This window comes from Kogia breviceps, chromosome 5, assembly GCF_026419965.1.
Source record: "Kogia breviceps isolate mKogBre1 chromosome 5, mKogBre1 haplotype 1, whole genome shotgun sequence".
NCBI classification, from domain to species: domain Eukaryota; kingdom Metazoa; phylum Chordata; class Mammalia; order Artiodactyla; family Physeteridae; genus Kogia; species Kogia breviceps.
This window is the reverse complement of record NC_081314.1, coordinates 83441659-83455254: the sequence shown is the minus strand read 5'-3', so window position 1 is coordinate 83455254 and position 13596 is coordinate 83441659. Positions and strand designations below refer to the sequence as shown.

The following is a 13596-nucleotide window of genomic DNA, read 5'->3' as shown; positions in this document are numbered from 1 at the left end:
TTTTTCAAAGTTTTATAATTAGGTGGTAACAATTCAGAAATTTGTGACTCATGTTTTGATTTTAAATTGAGTATTCTTTCTACTATATCATACTGCATCTTTATTTTAAAATAACTTTCCTAATTGTAAAGAAAATCACTCATTAGAAGGTATAAATTAATTGATAGTATCAATGATTCTTAATAAAGTATTAATTGACAGGAAATATTTCTAACATGATTTCCCCTAATGCAATTTCTTTCTATTATAACATTCCAGTTAAATATTTTGAGATGCCCAATGTAAAATTGTTATTAACAGATAATGAGGCAAATTTTCAATAAGTTGTAGGAGTTTTCTTGGTTTATTCAAACATTTTATGACAGCTTGATTTATAATAATATAATTAAATTTATTATCAAATATTTTTTATTTAAGATTTTTTTAATCTACTGAATTTAACATTGTAGTATTCAATACATGAGTCATTTCATCTGCCATAGGTATGGTAAAGTTTCCTTCACTATATCATATACATCTATAGTAGAATTTTCTTTCTATTTCAAAAATTGTTTACAGAGTTAATCAGTTTTCCCCCTTCCATTGTTATTTATGATCTGAACTTATACATTTGTTGCAGTACTTCTTTATCTATCAGATTTATCTGGAATTGATTTTTGGTTCTTTCCCAAAAAAGAAATCACTTCTCATGCTACATGTGAAAAAAACTATGCAAAGATGCACTTATTTACTGTAATAACAACTGCTTTTCTCATGTTTCTGTTTGCATATTATTTATTCCTGAATGACAACAAACTAACACTGAACAATATTTCTGCTTCCATAATGCTCACTAAATGTAACGTTCATTAGGATTTCAATAATTATACTGTAAAACATACTGTTCCCTCACACTCCTCTTTAATTTTATATAATTAACAACTGCCTTTTTGCTTTTTCTGTTGTTTCAGTTAAAGGATCAAGAAAGTTAAGTCTGCCAACAGATCTTAAGGCTGATCTTGGTACGGTAGGCAAAAGCCAACAATTTTAAGTTTTCTTACATTCATTTGGCTGAACATTTTAACCAACCAGTCCATGAATAACAAGTTTCCTAGATGGCAGTGTTTAATGGCTTTCCAAAAAGCCTTTCTTAAAAATCACCATACAGTTCTGTTGGCAGCATTCAACATTTTGTTTAACAATCATTTTACAAAATTATGTTTCATAAATCATTACACACCAAGGTATATAATGTTTGGGTTTTGGTTTTTTTTTTTAATCATGAGAATGGTTTCAAACATTAATTAGTCATGAATATGGACCCTCGTGACTGTAACCATGTAAATGAACATCACTTTTTCTGGAACTATTTTTCCCATTTTGTATATTAATATCATTTAGAATTAATGCTATTTAACAACAACAACAAAGTCCGATACATAAAAGAATAGAGTTCTCGCCATTTAAGAAAGTTATAGAAGATTTTATTCACTTTTAATTTATTTTTTGTGGTGATGAAGAGCTTATTCATAATTCTAGCTCTGAAATAAATTAAATAGGCTTTCATAAATTTTTCTTTCAGAACTTTTATCTGCTTGTTCCAAGATAGTTTTTCTTTTTTGAAATTTAATTGAATTACCTTTATTTTCATCTCCTTTATTCTGACTTAAAGTCATAGCATTAAATCCTACTAATGTCATGGTTGAAATAAGAAAAATACAATAATTAGTCTTTGCATTTTTTTTAGTGTACAAAGCTGTTTCACATACATTATTTTATTTGACTTTCTTAGCAACTCTTTAAGATAGTTATCACTGTTCCCAATCTTTTTTTTCAGAGCAGAAACTGAGATTATATTGTTAATAAATTGTAGAATTAAGATTTTAACCTAGATCACAACATAATACTCAAAGTTTATGGAGCATATTCACATACCTCATCTCACTGTATCTAAATTAAATAACTTTTAGTCAAATAGTTTGTTACATTTAAAATCTGATTACATATCATCTTAGACGAATTTGATTAAATTGGATAATTATGTTATTGTATTTTTAAATGCAAAGCACTAACATTCAGTATTATTATTAGTTTAATATTAACAAAATTGTTATGAAGTTAATTAGTATTTTGCCAGTGTAATTGATGTCAAAGGAAGAATCAACATTCTAGTTCCATTTATTGACCTCCTACTACATGTCAGACATTATGCTATATAGTTTGTACAAATTATCCGAGATAGATCAGTAATATTGTTCCCACTTTACAAATAAATTAAGGCTATGAAAAATTCAAATTTGTCTAAGGTCATACAACTATAGCAAAACTGAATTTAAATCAGGTATATATCATTGCAAAGCTTATAATCTTATAATTACCTATCATTTTGTATAGCATGTACTGTGACAAATGTCAAATGAAGACTAAAGAATGAGAATGTTTTCCTCTAGAAAAATATGCATTCTGATATTTATTCACGTAATTTCCACATATCATAATTTCTTTCCTAGAATGTCGAAAAGGAATAATAAAAAATAGAAGATTCTCAGCCCACTTCCATATTTATTGGAAGTAGCAAAGAAAGCTCTTAGTTTTCATTCTAATCTGGAGGTCAGTTAGGCATGATTGTTATTAATAAACATATTAATAAACAATTCCTAAAACTGTCAGTCTTTCAGTTGCCAATTATCTCCTTCCCAGTTGCTTCATTCTATTTTTATGCATATTTTAGACAAAGATGATTATGAAAACTCACATATATAAAAGATAAAAGTCAAGTGCTTATCACTTTACTAAAGGATTTTTTTGCAATTAAAAGGATTCACAATAAAATTTCATTAAATCCCTATTTCTAAGTATGTTGTCAATGTAATTTCATTTTTAAAACTTGTTTCCCACAAATCTCCAGAAAAAAAATTATAAGGATTCTGAAAGAGGATAAATTCTTTTATGTATGTAAATTCTTCCAACGTAAAACCTTGGTGTAAAATATATCCTGGGTTGCTTGTAACATGGTTTTAGGAAGAATATTCTCCAGTGGTGTATAATCCTTTAGTGAAGGAGGAAAATGTGTAAGAAGCTATTGCAGTACACCAAATAAGGACCAAAGTAGGATAACAGTGAAAATGAAGAGGTGTTACCATGGGAGACTTTACAACTGATGGGATTGGGAACAGTGAAGGAACAGGGCTGGTAAGGCATAGGAAATAGGGGGAGTCAAAGGATGACTACAGAGTGCAGAAAATGGAGAATACCATTCTCATTGAGAATACCTGATTTGAGAGAAAAGGAAAATGAGTTTGAGTTGCTCAGGGACATTCATGTTAACCACTCAATGAGCAATTAGAAATGTAGGACTGTTTATCATATAGCACAGGGAACAATATTCAGTATCTTATAATAACCTATAATGAAAAGTAATCTGAAAAAATATATATGTATCATTTTGCTGTACACCTAAAACTAACACAATATTGTAAGTCAACTATACTTCAATTTAAAAAAATAAAGAAAATAAAGAAATGTAGGGCTAGAGTGTAGAGGGGAAATCTCAAGCCCAAAGTAATAGATAACAGTCATCTGTGTAAAGGTATTAGTGACTGTGTATATGAGCTCTTCACTGAAGACAAAGGAAAGATGACAACGTGTTGGAGAGCTTTGGGTACTAATGTAATAACTTCTTTGTTACAAAAATCCTTATCTGGAGTAGCAGTATAACAGTAAAAGTAAAATAATAGTAGTAACAATAAAAACTTCATACATTGGACAGTTATGCAATTAGAATCCTCAAGTTGTTAGCCTTTTATGAAGTAGTTACCAGAATCATGGTAAATTGCTTTATTCCCTAACATTTTAACATTCAGTGAAAAACTATCTTGTTTCTCAATTTTTAACAAAAAATACAGACATTTCTCTTTCTTAATAAAGATTTTGAATTAATGACCTAAAAATGAATTGATTTTATAGAATTCAAACCTTGAATACACATAATCCAGGGGCTGGCACAACATTATGAATATATTTTATATATGCATCATAGAATACTGTAAATGAAACACAGGCCTCCGTGAACACTTAAAAAAATCTACTACAGGATGGCCTCCAGCCAATGAAAAGATGCATAGAAAGGCCATGGTCAAAGGACAAGTAGTGATTATTTAATTTATTTGTAAAACTAAAGTTAAATGACAGTGGCAAATATGATTATAAAATGTAAACATAAAATCCATAATGATATAGAAATACTTTAACTTTTACATTTCAAGAGGTAAAGAGGTTAAAGTTGCTAACAAGAGTTAATATTTCTATAGCTAAGTGTGGTGGTTAATTGGTTGTGAACTGAGAGCAAAGATAAGCAGAGGAAGAGGAATTATACTTAATTTCACCTTTCACAAGGGGAAATAAATTGATATTATGCATATATAGCAATTCAAGAAGAATTAAAAATATATCTTCAAGGTAACCACTAAAAAAAATTAATACCCCAAAACTTCAAAAAAATCAGGCAAAGGATAATACATATAAAAAAGAAAATAAGAAAATACAGGCCATATAGTGAAAGAAACTACAGAAACTAGAGAAGGAAAAAGAAGAAGGAAGAGGAAGAAGGGGGAAAGAGGTGGAGGAGAAGGAAGAGGAAGATGAAATAATCTACATAAAACTTGCAGAATGGAACACAGCCTGTTCCTGTTGACTGACCAGAATCTTCAAATTCTACACTCTGAGCCTGTCAGGACTGCCCTGACCCTAGCTTTCTAACCCTTAAAAACACCATAAATATTGTCCCTGCAACAATTTTTACTGGAGCCAATCAGTTGCCATGCCATACTCAGATTGCCCTTAGCCACAATAACCACAAAGTTCCCACCTATAAGAGGAATGGGAGCCAGTGGGTGAAACCTCATGCACTCCAGGAGCACAGTGGAGACATCACAGGTAGGGATAGGGCTCTCGAGCATGATCACACTGTCCTTTGCAGGAGTTGGAAAGATGGGTTTTGGACGCTAACACTGGTGACCTTGAGAATTAATCATGCAGCCACTTTTGTGAAGTGGTCCCCTCTAAAGAACAAATTTGCTGTGGAGAGTAAAAAAAAATTTATTTCTGTCTGTCACTTGGATATAAAAATGACGAGTGGGTAAGCAAGCACATTAAAAAGCCAGTTCATTCACTGTCCTTAGTTTGGATCGGTATCTCCGTATTTTGCTGACAACAGGATCATGTGACTTCAAACGCGGAGTGCTTCTACATACAATTAAAAAGTGGATGAAAAGTCAACCAGTATGCCATGGAGCAGCAAGATGCATCTTGGTTAACTGATGTCAGAGTTTGGTGGCACTGGAGGCTGGGTCCCTGGTTCAACTTCTCTACCACTGGGAGCCTGAGTAAATACCATGTACAGTCCTGATGTCTCAAATAGTGTTCAGGTTGCAATCTGAAAACAGAGTTCCTGCCACTCCTGATTGTATTATTGTCTCAGAGAACAGTGTTGTTGTAGCTGCTGGCCAAGAATGCTGCCCAGTGCTTTTTAACCAAGATGACCATGGCTGCTTGACCTTAGTCTCCAAACTAGACATTCCAAAACACAGCATCCAGCACAACATAGACAAGAGTCACAATCAAGGACCATAATACAGCCTCAGAGATGCTACTCCAGAATAGCATCACTCAAGTACCTATTTGCAAGGTAGACAAGCAAGATGATCAGAAATTTTGCCCTATAGGAATCAATGGAGCAATGATGATTTGGGATTTCAAGACCTTAGAGTCCTCCACCCAGGGCCTTCAACTAATATGAAGCTGAGTGAACCTCTATGATCTAGCATGACAGACTACAACTGACTGCAACTCTGTTTGTAACCTGCAAGATGGTGAGGAAAGCCAACCACAAGGAAACACTAAAAATGCATATGCCGATATCATTTGGGTGCTGTTTGAATATAATTGGTGAAAATGTTGGATTTTTAAACAGTCTTTTAAAGTTTTTAATCTATTTTTTTGTACATTTGGTTTGTGGCTGTTTCATTCCATTCTAGACCAAAGCTTCTCTTTAAGCAGTACATTATGGAAAATTGTCACATTAACTTAAGAAGGGGGTTAGTATGTAAATTGTCTCCCAGAAAATTAAGTAAAAATACTAAATGTGTTTTTTTAAATGACAGAACTATGATGAAATGTCTCTGTCAATAGACATAAAAAGTGAATTACTTTACTTACAAGAGAAAGGCTTTCAGAATGTTTAGCAAAACAAAATTCACAAGAGACATCTAAAGCAAAGTGATTCAAAGGCTAGTAGTAAGACATGTAAGACAACTACTAGCAAAAATAAAACAGGAGTTATGATAATATCAGCTGAGTTCAAGGCAAAATACATTAAATTAGAAAGGTGCTGATATTTATATTGCTGAAATGTACCATCTACAATGAAACTGTTTACAAATTTTAATAAACCAAATAATGTAGGATAATAATTACATTTCTTACAGTTCTTGATGTACAAGAAACATTAAGAATAAACAGAAATGTGATAACCATAAGAGATTCTAACATAATTTAATGACAACTCAAGGAGGCAAAAAGTAAGAAAAACCATATGGGAACAAAGAAACATAATTTACTTGGAAGATTTATTTAATATATCCTGAGCTTTATACCTTGAAAATGTGTTATAATTTCAAGTGCCCACTGAAAAACTTATAAAAGTTAAACCAATGTTAAAACCACAAAGAAAACCTCAATATGTAAAAGTAGAATCTTACAAACCACATTTTTAAATCAAATTAATGACCTAAGAAATTAAAACAAAAAAATAGAAAAAAACAAAACAACCCCTACCACCTGCATGATTTTAAAACCCTCAAACAATTCTTGGGCCTGGTTTCTGACTTACTAGATGAGTAGCTAGCTCTTTTTTCTTTTTTCTTTTTTTCTTTTTTTGGCCATGCCGTGCATTTTACAGGATCTCAGTTCCCCGACCAAGGATCGAACCCAGGCCCACAGCAGTGAAAGCACCAAGTCATGACCACTGGACCAACAGGAAATTTCCCACTAGCTTTTTTTTCATAGATCCTGTAATATCATGGATCAAGAACTCTGAAAATTATAGACTAGAGATCTAGAGACTAGTGGAAAGCAACTATAAAACTAATTATCCAGAATAGAGAACAAAGAAGGGGAAGCTGGAGAAAAAATTCCAGACTACATAAAAAAAATCTCGTGCTAAAAAAGACAAAAGTTGAGTACTACGACAGTTCATTCTATATGAAATTAATTTTATTAAAAGAATAACAAAGAGTTATTTTAAAGACTTTTAGGATACTCAAAGGGATCAATGAAACAATGTTTTAAAAGATCAAGAGATTATGAAGCTAAAACAAGCACAAATGAAAAAGCCAATTGAGAATTGGATAACTATGGATGAACAAATAGAGACTATTAATAAAGAAATAGAAATTATAAAAAGGAACTAAGTAGAAATTTTGGAGCTAAAAATTACAAAAGCTAAAGTGAAAAATTCAGCAGAAAGGTTCAACAGCAGATTTGAGTTGGCAGAAGAAAGTGGCCAATTGAAATTATCAACTCAGAGGAGCAAAAAAATGTGAAAGAAAATGAACAAAGCTTAAGTGACTTGTGAGACACCATTGAGTATACCAGTATATTATGCGAGTACCAGAAGAAGAGAAGGAGAAAAAAGGGAAGAAAGAATATTTGAGAAAATGGCTGAAAACATCCCCAAATTGAGGAAAGATGTGAATCTCTACAGCCAAGAAAGTCAGTGAGCTCCAAACATGAAAAACTCAGAGACCCACACTGGGGCACATTACAATCAAACTTTACACAAAGAGAGAATCTTAAAAGCAGCAAGAGAGAAGCAGCTCATCATGTATAAGGGCTCCTCAATAAGATTAACAGCCAGTTGCACATAAGAAACCATAAAAGCCAAAATGCAGTAGAATGACATATTTAAAGTGCTGAAAGAAAAGAAAAATTTCAACAAAGAATTCTATATCTGGCAAAATTTTCCTTCAAAAATGAAAGAGAAATTAAGACATTCCCAGATAAACAAAAGCAAAGAGAGTTTATCACTAGTAGACCCCCCCACACACACAAGAAATACTAACGGGAGTCTGCTGGCTGAAGTGAAAGGACACTAGACAGTAACTTGAAGCCATTTTAAAAAGTAAAGAATACTAGTAAAGGTAACTAAACAGGCAGATATAAAAGCCAGTATTATTATATTTTTCTTAACCCCTCTATTTTGTTTCCTACATGACTTAAGAGACAAATGTATAAAACAGTTATAAATCTTTTTTAATGGGAATGCAACGTATAAAGATTCTAAGGCAACAACAACATAAGGGGAGGTGAGGGAGCTCTATAAGAGCTGAGTTTTGTATGCTATTGAAGCTAAGTTGGTATCAATTCAAAATAGATTGTTATAAATTTATGTTAATTGTAATCACCAGGGTAACCATTTGAAAATAACTAAAAAATACACAGAAAAGGAAATGTGGAGGGATAAAAAAGGTATATTAGAAAAAAATGAATCAAACAAAAAAGAAGGCAGTATTGGAGCAATTCAGAAAGATATTTTTTGAAAACAAATATAAAAATGGCAGAAGTGCTTCTTTATTAGTAATTATTTTTTTAAAGTAATGACTTTAAATGGATTAAAATCACCATTTAAAAGACAAATTGGCAGACTAAAAAATATATAAGATCCAACTATACAAGAGACTCATTTTATTTTATTTTTTTAACATCTGTATTTGAGTATAACTGTTTTACAATAGTGTGTTAGTTTCTCCTTTACAACAAAGTGAATCAGTTATACATATACATATGTTCCCTTATCTCTTCCCTCTTGCGTCACCCTCCCTCCCACCCTCCCTATCCCACCCCTCTAGGTGGTCACAAAGCACAGAGGTGAACTCCCTGTGCTATGCGGCAGCTTCCCACTAGCTACCTAATTTACATTTGGTAGTGTGTATATGTCCCTGCCACTCTCTCACACATCGTCACAGCTTACCCTTCCCCCTCCCCATATCCTGAAGTCCATGCTCTAGTAGGTCTGTGTTTCATTCCCATCCTACCACTAATCTCTTCATGACATTTTTTTTCTTAGATTCCATATATATGTGTTAGCATACGGTATTTGTTTTTCTCCTTCTGACTTACACTTCACTCTGTATGACAGACTCCAGGTCTATCCACCTCATTACAAATAACTCAGTTTCATTTCTTTTTATGGCTGAGTAATATTCCATTGTATATATGTGCCACATCTTCTTTATCCATTCATCTGTTGATGGACACTAAGGTTGCTTCCATGTCCTGGCTATCGTAAATAGAGCTGCAATAAACATTTTGGTACATGACTACAAGAGACTCATTTTAGATTAAAAAACCAAATATATTAAAATTAAAATGATAGGAAAAGATACTCCATGGAAATAGTAAACAAAACTTTGGTGGCAATATTAATACTAACAGACAAAGTAGACTTTAAGTCAAAAGCTAACAAAGAAGGACATTATATATTGATAAAAGCATCAATTCAATAAGATAAAACAATTGTAAATAAATATGCACCAAATAGCAGAGTCCCAAATATATGAGTCAAACATTAACAGAATTGAAGGGAGAATTAGACAATTCTACAATAATAGTTGGAGAATTCAATAGGCTTCTTTCAATAAGGATAGAAAATTTACACAGGTGATCAAAAAAGAAAGAGGATGTGAATAACACTGTAAACCAGTTAGTCCTAATAGACATATATAAAGTACTCTATGCAATAATAGTAGAAGACATATTCTTCTCAAGGGCTCATGGAACACTGTCCAGGATAGGACATATTTTAGGCCACAAAAGTCTCAGTAAATTTTAAAAGATTAAAATCATACAAAGTTTTCTCTTTAACCACAATGGAAAGAAACTAGAAGTCAGAAATAAAGCTGGAGGGCTTCCCTGGTGGCGCAGTGGTTGAGAATCTGCTTGCCAATGCGGGGGACACGGGTTCGAGCCCTGGTCTGGGAAGATCTCACATGCCACAGAGCAACTAGGGCTGTGAGCCACAACTACTGAGCCTGCGTGTCTGGAGCCTGTGCTCCACAACAAGAGAGGCCACGACAGTGAGAGGCCTGCGTACCGCGATGAAGAGTGGCCCCCTCTTGCCGCAACTAGAGAAAGCCCTCACACAGAAACGAAGACCCAACACAGCCAAAAATAAATAAATAAATTTTTAAAAAAGAAAAAGAAATAAAGCTGGAAAATTCATAAAACTTGGAAATTAAATAGAACACTCTTAAACAACTAATGGATCAAAGAGGAAATTACAAGAATAATTGGAGATACTTTGAGACAAATGAAAACAAACAACTAAATTTATAGGTTACACCATAGACACATCTCAGAGGAAAATTATAGGTATAAATGCCTACATTAAAAAGAAAAAGGGGGCTTCCCTGGTGGCGCAGTGGTTGAGAGTCCGCCTGCTGATGCAGGGGACACGGGTTCGTGCCCTGGTCTGGGAAGATCCCACATGCTGCGGAGTGGCTGGGCCCGTGAGCCATGGCTGCTGAGCCTGTGCGTCCGGAGCCTGTGCTCCGCAACGGGAGAGGCCACAGCGGTGAGAGGCCCACGTACCGCAAAAAAAAAAAAAAAAAAAAAAAAAAGAAGAAGAAGGCTCCTATTTACAATAGCCAGGACATGGAAGCAACCTCAGTGTCCACTGACAGATGAATGGATAAACAAGATGTGGCACATATATACAATGGAATATTACTCAGCCATAAAAAGAAACAAAATTGAGTTATTTGTAGTGAGGTGGATAGATCTAGAGTCTGTCATACAGAGTGAAGTAAGTCAGAAAGAGAAAAACAAATACCGTATGCTAATACATATATGTGGAATCTTAAAAAAAATGGTTATGAAGAACGTAGGGGCAGGACAGGAATAAAGATGCAGATGTAGAGAATGGACTTGAGGACATGGGGAGGGAGAAGGGTAAGCTGGGATGAAGTGAGAGAGTGGCATGGACTTATATATACTACTAAATGTAAAATAGCTAGGGGGAAGCAGCTGTATAGCACAGGGAGATCAGCTCAGTGCTTTGTGACAACCTAGAGGGATGGGATAGGGAGGGTGGGAGGGAGACGCAAGAGGGAGGAGATATGAGGATATATGTATAGCTGATTTACTTTGTCATAAAGCAGAAATTAACACACCATTGTAAAGCAATTTTACTCCAATAAAAATGTTTAAAAAAAAAAAAAGAAAGCTCTCAGAACAATAATCCAACTCTACACCTTAACAAACTAGAAAAGAGCAGCCAAATAAACCCAAAGCTAGCAGAGTAAGAAAAAAAATAAAGATGCAAGAAAATAAAATAGATGATGGAAAATCAATAATCAAGCCATAAGTTGACTCTGAAAAGATTGACAAACCCTCACCTAGACTAAGAAAAAAAAAGAATATACAAACAGTTATAATCAGGAATAAAAGTGGGTACATTACTATCAACCTTACAGAAGTTAGAGGATTATAAGAGAATACTATGAACAATTGTATGCCAACATTAGATAATCTAGATGAAATATGCAAATTCCTAGAAATACATGAATTACCAAAACTGACTTAAGAAGAAAGAAAATCTGAGCTTAGCTATTCAATGTCAAGTAAGGACATTGAATCAGTACTCAGAAACCTCCTGACAAAGAAAAGTCCAGGATGAGATGGCTTCACTGGTGAATTCTACCAAATATGTAAAGAAGAATTAACACGTATCCTTATCAAACTCTTCCAAAAAATAGAAGAGGGAACCTTTCCTAATGCATTCTGTGAACCAGCATTACTCTGATTTCAAACCTAGACAAAGAACACCACAAGAAAATAAAATTAGAGACCAATATCCCTTATGAATATACATGCAAATATTCTCAAAGTATTTGCAAACAAAATCCAACAGCACATTAAAAGGATTATATACCATAATCAAGTGAGCTTTATCTCAGAAATACAAGAGTGGTTCAACAGAAGAAAATTAAAAAGGTAAAAAACCACACTAACAGAATGAAGGAAAAATCCCACACATGATCATCTCAATTGGTGCAGAAAAAAGATTTGACAAAATTGAATACCCTTTCATGATTAAAAAAAAAACAACTCACACACAAAACAAACAAAAGAATTCAGAAAACTAGAAATAGAAGGGCATTCATGAAAAGCCCACAGTCATTCTACTCAAGGATGAAAGACTGAAAACTTTCTTCATTAAGATCAAGAACAACAACAACAACAAAAAAAAAAAAAAAAAAAAAAAAAGATCAAGAACAAGACAAGAATGCCTTTGTTTACCACTTCTATTTTGTACTGGAAGTTCTAGCTAGAGATATTAAGCAAAATAAATAAATAAGAGCATACAAATTAGTAAAGAAGTAAAACTATCCCTTTGGCAGATGGCATGATCCTCTATACAGAAAATCCCAAATAATCCACAAAAGAACTAGGACTAATAATATAGCAAAGTTGCAGGGTATATAGTAAACACACAGAAATCAGCTGCATTTCTATACACCAGCAATGAAAATTTTGAAAGAGAAATTTTTAAAAAATTCCATTTGTAAGTCTTCCAAAGAATAAAATACCTAGAAATAAATTTAACCAAGGAGATGTAAAACTTGTACACTGAAAACTACAAAACATTGCTAAAAGAAATTAAAGAAGACCCATGTAAGTGAAAATACATCCCTTGTTCATGAATTGAAATGCTTAATATTGTTTAAATAATACCCAAAACAATTTAACAGATTCAATGCAGTCCCAGCCAAAATACCAATAGCCGTTTTAAATAATGGAAAAGCTTATCCTAAAATTCATGTGGAAATGCCAAAGCAAAAATAGACAAAATACTGAAAAAGGGGGAAAGTTGGAAGACTCACACTTCCCAATTTCAAAACTTACTGCATAGGTACACATATCAAAATAGTGTGATATTGGTATAAAGATAGACGATCAATGATAGAACTGAGAGTCCAGAAATAAAACCATACATCTATGTCCAATTGATTTTTCAACAAGTTACCAGGACAATTCAGTGAAGTTTGGGGGGGCAGGGAATAGTCTCTTCAACAAATGATACTGAGACAACTGGAAATCCACATGCAAAATGTTGGAGATGGACCAGTACCTCAAACCACATACAAAAAAAAAAAATGGATCAATGACTTAACTTTAAGAGATAAAGCTAAAAAATCTCTTAGAAGAAAACATAAGGGAAAATGTTCATGACACTGAATTTGGCAATGGATTCTCAAATATGACACCAAAAATACAAGCAACAAAAGAAAAATTGGTAAATTGGACTTCAAAATTTTTGCACAAGACATTATCAAGAAAGTGAAAAGACCACCTACAGAGAAAATATTTACAAATCGTATGTGTGATAAGGCTCTACCATCCAGAATATTCAGAGAACTCCTAAAGTTCCATAACAAACCACTCAATTTAAAAATGGGAAAAAGTTATATAGATATTTCTCCAAAGAATATATACAGATGGCCAATAAGCACATGAAAAGATCTTCAAACTCACTAATCATCAGGGAAATGCAAATCA

The 13596-nt window shown here is 33.2% G+C and overlaps 1 protein-coding gene and 1 pseudogene across 22 annotated transcripts in view; both read left to right on the top strand.

Annotated features, from left to right (window-relative positions):
• STXBP5L (syntaxin binding protein 5L) overlaps nt 1–13596 on the top strand; it is a 422914-nt gene that overhangs the window by 364343 nt on the left and 44975 nt on the right. The window lies entirely within an intron of this gene.
• On the top strand, nt 4609–5809 carry LOC131757704 (actin-related protein 2/3 complex subunit 1A pseudogene; annotated as a pseudogene).